The sequence below is a fragment of the Amphiura filiformis genome, chromosome 1 (genome assembly GCF_039555335.1).
Source record: "Amphiura filiformis chromosome 1, Afil_fr2py, whole genome shotgun sequence".
Lineage (NCBI taxonomy): Eukaryota > Metazoa > Echinodermata > Ophiuroidea > Amphilepidida > Amphiuridae > Amphiura > Amphiura filiformis.
In genome coordinates, this window is record NC_092628.1 from 63435941 (window position 1) to 63446118 (window position 10178).

General features: G+C 35.9%; 1 long non-coding RNA gene across 1 annotated transcript in view; it reads left to right on the plus strand.

The window, feature by feature from the left end:
* LOC140150724 (uncharacterized) overlaps positions 1–10178 on the plus strand; it is a 410742-nt gene that overhangs the window by 147776 nt on the left and 252788 nt on the right. The window lies entirely within an intron of this gene.

Here is a 10178-nt window from a genome sequence, read left to right on the forward strand (position 1 = left end):
TGATATTTTTTGTTGAAAATGGTCGGACGTTATGTCTCTCCAAATCACGAAAAGAATAGTTTGCACTATTTAAGATGTTTCGTTACCTTGGTAACACATCAAACGAGGGCAATACCCATTAGAGTTCTATTGAGTTCATTTCACCTTGACAATTGCTGTGTTACCTGCTTAAAAAAGCACCTTTTCCCATTATTTTCCATTTTTGGGGTGTTGAAATGCCTCCATAGCCTTGATAAAATCAGCACTATAAGTAGGCCACCTATTACTCTGCCAATATGAAAATTTTAACATGATTTGCACGATTTAGTCGAGTAGATGCCTTTATTCTTTTCCCTCTAACATTTTGTTGTATAAAATTGATTTCTAACATGTTGAGAGGTCAAAAATGTTGTGCAATTTAAGACATACGGAGTCAAAGGTTATACAGGGGGTCAAAACTCAAAATTGGCCCGGATTTGGTTCAAAATTATGCCAAAATATCCCACAGGTCATAAGGATTCAAAAAATATATAGTTTGACCTACCTACGGCCAATTAGCTTCAAGTTATTAGCGAAAAGGTCAAATGTTAAGATTTGGGCTCCATATGGGTAGACATATTTAAAAAAAATTGTTATACCAAGACGAACATTTTGAGACCATTTTCATCTAAATTGTGTTACTTTTCTGTGTTTGACCCCTGTGTCCAACCTTTGACTTCGCCAATAACTGATTGGTCGTAGGTAGGTCAAACTATATATTTTCTGAATCCTTTGGATCTGCGGAATATTTTGGAATATGTTTTAACCAAATCGGACCAATTTTGAGTTTTGACCCCTGTGTAAATTTGACCTTGAATTTTACTGAATACTCAAGGGTACCCACTGGGCACCAGTTATTCTTATTCAATATACATCAGATATCAATATTAAAGCAAAACATGTTAGTCATAAAAGACGCACCATTGAGTTTACGCGTTAAAAATTCGCATTCCGAATATTTTGCAAGCTTTAGACCTCTCAGGTCCAGTTAATTTTGCCAGTCAATTTTTTTTCCAAGTCTGAATCCCCCCAACAAATTTGCCGACTCAACGCCGAGTAATGTTATCTACTGGAGAAATGAATATAAAAAAATGTCTAAAACTGAGAATACAATTTCACATTCTCAACTACAAAGGGCAGCTCTTATTCCAAACCGTTGACTGTTGCGGGCAGCAATCTCTCGGAACAACAGCTCAACAGAACACACGAGTTCATCAACAAAATCAAAAAGGTATGGCCAAAATCTAGCTAATCGAGAAAAACAAAATTCAGGCCACAAATCTTGTTAACATCAACCTGCGTCAATCATCAAGCATTATTAAAAGCTTAACCAATATGAATATTAAAAGACCAACAATTCATTTCCCCATGAACCTTACTCGAGAACTCTAGCTTCAAATTTGCACACGGTAGTTACGCATTCGATGTGAAGAATGTGAAGCTATCGGTGAGCAAATTCTTGGCTAGACTTCTCGAGCAACATGTACCTAAACCTAGACTGGCCCCCAGTCTCGGTTCGGTTCCATCTCTGGATAATGTAACAATAAATAATTACGTAATGCCCTATGAAAAAAAGCCAACTCCCCCCTTATTTTCTTCAATGCCAAAACCCATTCCTCTTCATCCACAAATCGACGCCACTAATTACACCCACCACAGTCAACCATGCAGCAATATAGAAATATACTCGTATTATAAGTGAACGCGAAAGTCCATTGAGCGCTGATTCCGAGACTGGTCCAATCTGTTAGAGATCTCACTTCCAAATATTCGTTCAACGAAGCACGGTGATTCCGATGTCAATTACGAAAGCCCCGCCCCAGTTTCAATTCAAATATGGTAGCACAAAGCTATGCCGCGGGATGTGACGCAAGATCGGATGGGACACTTGTCAACAACTGAGAGGTATTGAGCTCAAGTGGCACGCGTCTGATAGACCCATGGTACGCGCAATAATAAAAGGCAACCACTCGACTCGGACTTAGGCCTATTGTCCATATTGCGTATATTATCGCGTGCGGTTTGCAAATGTTTGCACATTATTTAGCTAGGGAAGCCTTTTCAAATATCCCCGCGCTGCCAAGCTGCGTTGATTGGTCGGATACAATATCGTTGTTTAGTCGCTTACACAAACGTTAATGTAGTGAAAACATGGACGTGGTATATAGAAAGATTGCGTGACTCCAAATCCGTAAAAGTGAACTCCCAGCATTTTGTGGGAACTGGAAGTCAAATTGCTTACAGACTGGGAGGGTCCATGTATTGGGTTGATTTTAATGCTATGTAATCTACATTACCAGTCGTTCTCCATGGACCCGAGGGAGGGTCTAACCTAAACCATACAAGTAATAATGCACCAGTTTTTCGCTCAGGCACACCTGAGTGTATTATTTATTATCAACCTGGTCGCTCTAATATTCTGTATGCGACTGAATCCATACTCGTAATCAGTCTATATGAGACTGAATATACGGCAGTAAATAGCGCCCCTCTGTTTTACATTAAGGGCAGTGTTAATATTAAGGTTACTGTTGGTCAATGTTACATCAGGGATCTATACGAAGGGATAAGCATCCTAGGTTACATAACCACACCGGAAGATGTAGCCTAGGTCTAGACACACAGGCGCCATATTGCAGGAGGGTTAGAGTTCATAGAGGAAACGTTAAAGGTTAGTAGATTTAGGTCACCCAGGCACATCAGTAATGTGTTTCACGAGTTGTAATACCGACAGGTAAAAACATTGATTTCTTAAAATTCTCCCGATTTTTAATTACTTAATATAAGTATAGTACTTAACAAACCATTCTTTGGTGAATCTATGCAATATGACGGTAATTTTTGAAACATCTATGAATCAATCTTAAATATCTTCATGATATTATTTTTTTGCGCATGGTCAAAGCATGCTCTTACGCTATCCACAGACTATCTGGTGGAAATTTCAAAGCAACGATCATGCGTTAATATTTACAAAATGGCGAATGATGTATCCTAGGTCGAACAATAGTGTGACGTAGTTTCCGGCATTATCCCTATGCACTTTCACCCTCCTGGTTACATTACGGTTAGGGTTAGTGGGTTAGGGTTAGTGTGCAAATATACCATTCAAAAGACGCTGTTGCGAATGATATTTTTGAAGAAATTGAAAAGACTGCTAGAAAGGTCAAAATCACAAGAACTGTATAATATTTTCTGCATTGGACGCATGACTTCAAAAGTAATTTTTTCTAAATCTGTTTATCCTGGAGCAATACAATTTGACAATTTAACTCAGAATTTGAATTCGAATTGAAAGACCATATCGTCTCCACAAAAGAATGTCGAAGGTCATAAAACACCAATTTGGTGTCTTCCGTTCCCAGTAATATGTATGTAAAGACCTGCGTCTGATCTATTCCATTCTATTTCCAGTAATTTTTAACTTAAAAAGCCATATTGTAACATTTCCATAAGAAATAAAATATATTTTCTGTTCACAAAATGTTATTGTCACTGTCAGATATGTCTTCTTTTAATTTGGGCCCAAACAGACGAGGCAATACAAAGAAAATTGCTATTTCATACCAGCGCATAATGTCGACAATGCGAGCCACTCCCTCGAACGTGAGTCGGGTCGGTTCTTTTGATATGTCACAACTGCCCGCACGCCATGTACGTACTGCGTTATGAACATCGCGTAAGCGTTCGACTAATATTTCCATCGTAATAATAAACCGACGGTTCCTGCGGTTTATTCAAAATCTCGGATTTTGACAAAACTACATGTACAGCAGCTTAAGTCTTGATTTTGGAGGGTATGATACAATCGTGTAAAAACATAATTTTGAACAATATTGAGAGCGTCCTCATTAGCAAATGTTACAAGATGACTTTAAGTTCTAACGAATGTTTGCTGACGTAAAATCATTATGTTAAACATTACTGGAAATAGAATGGGAATAAATTAAATATAAATGAATGTTGTTTCACTTGAACTGATTTGAAACAAATAATAATGAAGAACGAAATGCATTGCAATATAGGCATTGCAATATAGGTATTAGTATTTTACTTGAAAAAAAAATCAATATAAGTGGAATGTAGTGCTATCGTCCGTGTCATAAGCCCTGTAGGTTTTATTGTCCTATTGTGTCTTATAAATCGGCAGTACTTGGAATTTCACATCAATTTCAATAATGCCCATGTAAATGGAAGCATACATTACCATTAGATTTAAAGGAGTACTGCAGACTCTTTTGTTGTCAATGCATAAACTAATTGTTTTGGCATAAAACAATGCACTGTCGTCTTTTAGTTCAAAAAGACATCTTGTTAAAAAGGAATTGCTTGCCTCATAAAAGAGTTGAAAAAGAATTGAAAATTTAGATGAAACTTAGAATTATAAAAAAAATAGGATACTTTTCATTGAGCCTATTTTCTGTAATGCCCCTCTCCTAAGTAAACATCTCAAAAAAGTAACTAACCCCCTTAAATAATGGCCATTATTCAAAAACGGGCAATTGTATTACAAATCTGTAAAATGCGTTGGAAGTCGAATTTATTTCTGCACATTTTGACACCTCATTTGTAGCAATTGACTAAATATTGACGGAGGCGTACATTTAAATCAATGTAGCCCATGATTTGAAAGTTGCAGTAAATTCTATTGATTTTGTATTTAGTGCAATTTATGGAAATCTTGGTAATGATATCTGAGTGTTTTTGTATTGTAAAAATGTGTATGTAAGTGCAACTTTCAAATCTGTGACCTCACTACATTAAATTGACCGGTGTTTTATTGTTTTCTGGGCTATCGTATCAAATGAGGTGTCAAAATGCGCAGAAATAAACTCTGCTTCCAACGCATTTTACAGATTTGTAATACAATAGCCCGTTTTTGAAAAATAATTTAAGGGGGGTTAGTTACTTTTTTTGAGATGTTTACTATAAATGCATGGTGTCATTATAAGAAAACAATACACCGGTAATCGGGCGCGGTTTTAGTAAATTTTAAGGGTGTTAAAATTAATGGTAACGTTTGTCTATGTCACGTAACTCCAAAATGCCCGACAAGTATGTTGGAAATGCGTTAATGAAATAATATTGGTAAAGTTTATCAAGTACACCTGCGGCTATAATTTGCTCAACAGTTTATAGTCACTTTTTGTGTGTTAATTCTGCACTTTATGGTAACGTATGTTACATTTCTTAACCATACAGTGTGAACCTTCGAATTTCCTAGGATTTCTTTCTCAAATACATAAATCATGTGGACTTGAAAACATTCCTATCATATAACTTGCATGATAAACCGTATATTGGTTCAAGTTCAGTGTTTGCAACGACTATTAAAGGTACGTTTTAACATATCGGGGTAACGTATATAGTTTCACGAAACCTTGCGACATATTTCAATGGTATTTTTATTAAAAACTCAAAGTAGGCCATGGCATTTAAATTTTCGCTGCTTTATAGATTGTTACTTCAAATTCGAGCAATGTGCCAACTGAATGCACGTCTGGTTAACATGGTTAAGAATGAGCAACAGTAAATATCAAAAATATTTCACCTGCGACAGTGTTTTGACCCTAAATCCCTTTACAAACCTGCCGTGGATTATAAAAGGAATTAATGCAAGATTAAAAAACATTACCATTTTTCTGAATGCAGTTTGGTTGTTTGATTACACAAAAGAAATTAACAATTCGTGAAAATTCACGACACGATTTATCGGTTTTGACCCATAAGGCTGAGTTCACATAGAAGTATACGGTATACGGTATTCGCTATACGAAATACGCTCATTCGATCAGGCTGAGTTCATATAGGAGTATACTATGTGAACTCAGCCTGATCGAATGAGCGTATTTCGTATAGCGATTAGCGAGTATAGGCATGATAGGTCAGTTTACCAATTTTCTTCGTCTAATCAAATGCTTATAAGTTTATTTCTTGAGGTCACATTGCATTCAATGAGGTGTCATAATGTGCAGAATTAGATAGTGCATCTATTTAAAAAAAAAAGAATTTACCCACATATGGTTTAGTTTTAAAATTAGGACGGTATACGCTGCAACTAAAATCGAACACGCACGATTCCCACTTGTTCCCACTATACTACTATACGCAGGTATACGGCCTTTTCGAATAGTGCCCTCTTATGTGACCCGGTACTATGAAATTACCTTGCTCGATTTAAGCTATACGCGTACACCTGCAAAACGTGCACCGTATACCCGAATAGTATACTTCTATGTGATCGTAGCCTTATGTGACCCGGTACTATGAAATTGTCTTGCTCGATTTAAGCTATACGCGTGCACCTGCAAAACGTGCACCGTATACCCGAATAGTATACTTCTATGTGAACGCAGCCTTAGAGCCTTGACGGTACAATTACCAAATAGGGTGCAACTTGCAAGACTTGAGTCCAGTCCTCGTTTACAGAGTTTAGGGTTAGGGTTTTCGGTTTATGGTTGGGGTAAGACTGTAATAAGACTAGTAGAGTTGCACCCTATTCGGTAATCACTTATTTATATTATGTGAATATCACAGATGGGAATTCTGACAAGCTGATGTATGGTTTTAATACAACGTACATAGCTCCATAATTGGCTCTGGTTTGCCACAGTGTTACATGATTTCTACCATAATGTGATGGGAACTCGCGATATCAAATTGATTCATTAATCTTCATTTTCATAATTTTGTATACATGTATCAGCATGATCAGAGCAGATAATTATTACAACATTACCACTTCCATCAACCCAAGGTTGTCTCCATAAATTCTAATTCTATTGAAAAGTAGAATTATTTAAGAACATTAGCCTTCCGGTGTTCTCACTATTCTTTAATATGCGACATTAAAAACAGATGAAGCGGATCGGCTCAAAATGAAGCTAATAAAAGGATTGCAAATACTTAAAAATGCTTGATTAAACCTAACAATGCAAGCATGTCTGGATTTCCTCCAATATTTAATTATATTAAATTGCTTTTATATTCAACTTTTCAAGCTTCAAACAACAAAACAAAATTGAAGACTAAGTTTATATTTCCGGTAGCTGTACTTCTGATATCAAATTTTTTGAAATTCGCGATATAATACAAAATACAAATTTTGTGGCAAATTATTAAAAATAACAGTCCTCGAAGTAAATTGTATCAATTTAATGATATGTACCTAAAGTGTCCGTAGCTGGGGAGAAAAGCCGTCCATCATTTGAAAATTTTGACCTTTCGTATTGAAGATATACATTTTTTTCACAAAACCACCTACAAATTTTAGAACTCATACTGATAACATGTTATCATTCATATAGCAACTTTCAAGAAAAATTGTATATATTTCACTTTGCACATTTTAAAATTTTATACTAATTATCACTCATCATTACAAATAAATAGGTTCTATTTTTGATGATTTAGAACATTGTCATGATTGTACAGTCCCAATGTTTCGATAGCTGTTGATTTCTTGGTTTTCAACTTCTTTATAACTAGTTTAGTTGGAAGTCGGGCCGTGCGTGCACCCTCGGAAATATACTTCTAATTGACGTGTCTAGATCAGAAAACATGTGTAGAAAAAGGATAAGCTATGTGTCCCTACAGGTCATCAGGGGTAAAATTTCATAGAACAGGGTTAAAATTTCAAAATTGCTCAGATTTATTTTTTAGAACTATTTCTTATTTGAGTTCATTTTACGTGACGAACAATTTGAGACAATTTTCATTGAAATCGGACCACTTTTAGTTGTTGACCCCTATGTGGCCAAAAAAACTGACCCCCCCCCAAAAAAAAAGACGCCGCTGGTACAATTCATCAAGAATATCAATTGTACAAAAACCCTCTATTTAGCAAGAACACAATAAAACTGATGAAAGTGCAATTGTTTCGTCAAAATGGGAACACCTGCAGAGAGTACATTTTTTACTGACCTTTTGAATACCATTGATCCCAGTAAGATGTCACGATTGAATTACGCCAACAATTATTTGATCAGTTCAGGAAGATTTCACGATTGACTTATACCAATATCCAAATTATACAAACTATGGTAATCTTTTTATCAAATCTCATCCGAGCGAAACAGACAGTTGAGTCATTCCATGTCAACTCCTGGGATGTGCACCGCAGCACCTCTTCAATTTTTTGAAGAAAACTTGTAACTCCTTTACTTTAAAAGATATAGGGCCCTCAAAATGCAACTTTTGTCCATCCAGGACCAACTTACTCCAAAAGTAAAAATAATTTTTTGTCCATTTTTTTGCCAGTCGGAACCCTTTGGTAGGACATTACTCTTATCCAATATTGAGTCAATTAGAATAATTTTAGCTGAGATATTACCCATGCAAAACTCCAATAGTACATTTTTTTTTTTTTTCCCCCCTGAAAAACAATGTCAGACATTTTGCCCCACCATCAACTTCAGGTATGTTGAAAATATGTTCTTGGACAACATTTCTGAGAAATAGTGGCTTGGGGTCTTGAAGACTTTGCTTTATAAACATCAGTTAGGTTTGCCTACTCACAAATGAGTCATTCCAGCCACATCAACAAAAAGGGTTGGTTGGTCAGTGGTCATCCCCTCAAATTTTGCTGAAAATCATTTCTAGCATACTTCTATGAGCATAATGAACACATAGCAAAAATGAATGGGTTCCGACTGGCAAAAAAATGGACAATAAATTATTTTTACTTTTGGAGTTCTGACCCCCCGAAGTTGGTCCTGGATGGACAAAGTTGCATTTTGAGGGCTCTATATCTTTTAAAGTAAAGGAGTTACAAGTTTTTTTAATCTACACAATTAAGTACCCCAGGATACATACTTTTCAAAGTTGTAGGGGTTCCCTTTATACATTTATGGACCTCCAAACATCGTCTTTCGCGTTGCGACACATTTTTTACGCTGATCCCCCTAAATTTCAAATTGATGCCACGGGAAAACGAAATACCGTATGAAGCTCAAATTTTCAGGATTTTACTTTCTCATCAATATCTACCACCACAAAGAAAAATAAAAATTTGAAGAGGTGCTGCGGTGCACATCCCAGGAGTTGACATGGAATGGCTCAGCTATATGACACATGTATATACCGTAATCATATTTAAACCATGAAACTGTCTCAGACTATATTAGTCAAACTTACTTCTTTACTGCCAAGAAGGTACCTCCCCTGGTGTCACATGAAAAAAACAAAAACTAAAGGATATAATAAAAATATTTCCCCACCATGGTTGTTTGATGTAATGGCAAGTAGAACTGTATTCATTTTAAGCAAACCTGAACACTGATGGCGCTATTTGTCTTTAATCTTGTTTGCATCTTTACAAGGTGTAGACACTTGTATAATGACATTAAAACATAAAAATGAGCAACCTATAGGAGTATAGCAAGGAAATTTTCGAACTACTTTTTATCATGAAATGAAAGAAGTCACATTATTGGGCTATTTTAAATATAAAAAATATGTAAATAGCGCCCTCAATTTTCACACAAATATACAGTCCATAGAATAAAAATTGCCACAAAAAGGCAGAATAAGATGAAAATTTTAATAAAGAAAAGCAAATATTCGTTAAAAGAAATAGCTAAAAATATATTTGTATATTAGTGTGATAGCTCTTTGTATTGTAAGGGTCTAGAATTGAAAATTATATAATGTTTTGTTAGAAACATTTATAAATGATCACATCAAACAACCGTGCCACCCGGGAGTGACCCTCTTTATAAGACCTGGGTCAATATTTATATGGGTACTTTTCATATCTCGAAATGTCAAAAAGGTATGACCCCGAGTGCTGTCAAATGCAAGGGGGGGTGAGGGTATAGGGGGGTATGGGGACGTCTCTATATGGACCAGATGTCGATATAATTTAAGTCCACACTGAATATATATCTATATGTCCACAAAAATGTGTACCCATTAGATGGCCTTCCTGACTAGATGGCGCTATATCTACTATATGTATAGATAGGAGGTAAAGCCCTATCTATATATGTATATAAGGGCCTCATTGTCCCCACAAATACGGAGATAATACTATGGTCTTCATAAAATGCAATGGCCACATAGCGACTGTAAAGTGTGTATATCGTCAGCCTGCTACGCTAAATGCTTAAGTCATTCTTACATGTTTCTCATTTGCCGTTTTGATTTTCTGAGTAATAAAC